Genomic DNA, 323 nt, shown 5'->3' with positions numbered 1-323 from the left:
TACTACAGCCCTTTCTTTTATTGCAATAAACCTCAATGTGCTCATGTCATTAAACATTAATGAGTTCTGATTCACTGTCTACCATCTGCGAGGTGAAAACGAGCACAACCCCTCCATAACCTTATTAGTTATTTTTTATTGCAGCTCATGATCTCTAAAGGTCTCGTGTTTTTTGTGGAGCAATATAACATGCACTTTTCATTTAGCTTCAATTTAGGTTGGGTTCTCTTCAGGAGGGACGGCTTGATACATAGAGATTTGGAAGAAAGTAGGTGGTACACACACACTGGTCTTTACTACTCAGTCCTGATGTGAAGCTGAAC

This window comes from Etheostoma spectabile, chromosome 4, assembly GCF_008692095.1.
Source record: "Etheostoma spectabile isolate EspeVRDwgs_2016 chromosome 4, UIUC_Espe_1.0, whole genome shotgun sequence".
NCBI lineage: Eukaryota > Metazoa > Chordata > Actinopteri > Perciformes > Percidae > Etheostoma > Etheostoma spectabile.
The sequence above is the reverse complement of the archived record's forward strand: the minus strand, read 5'-3'. Positions refer to the sequence as shown.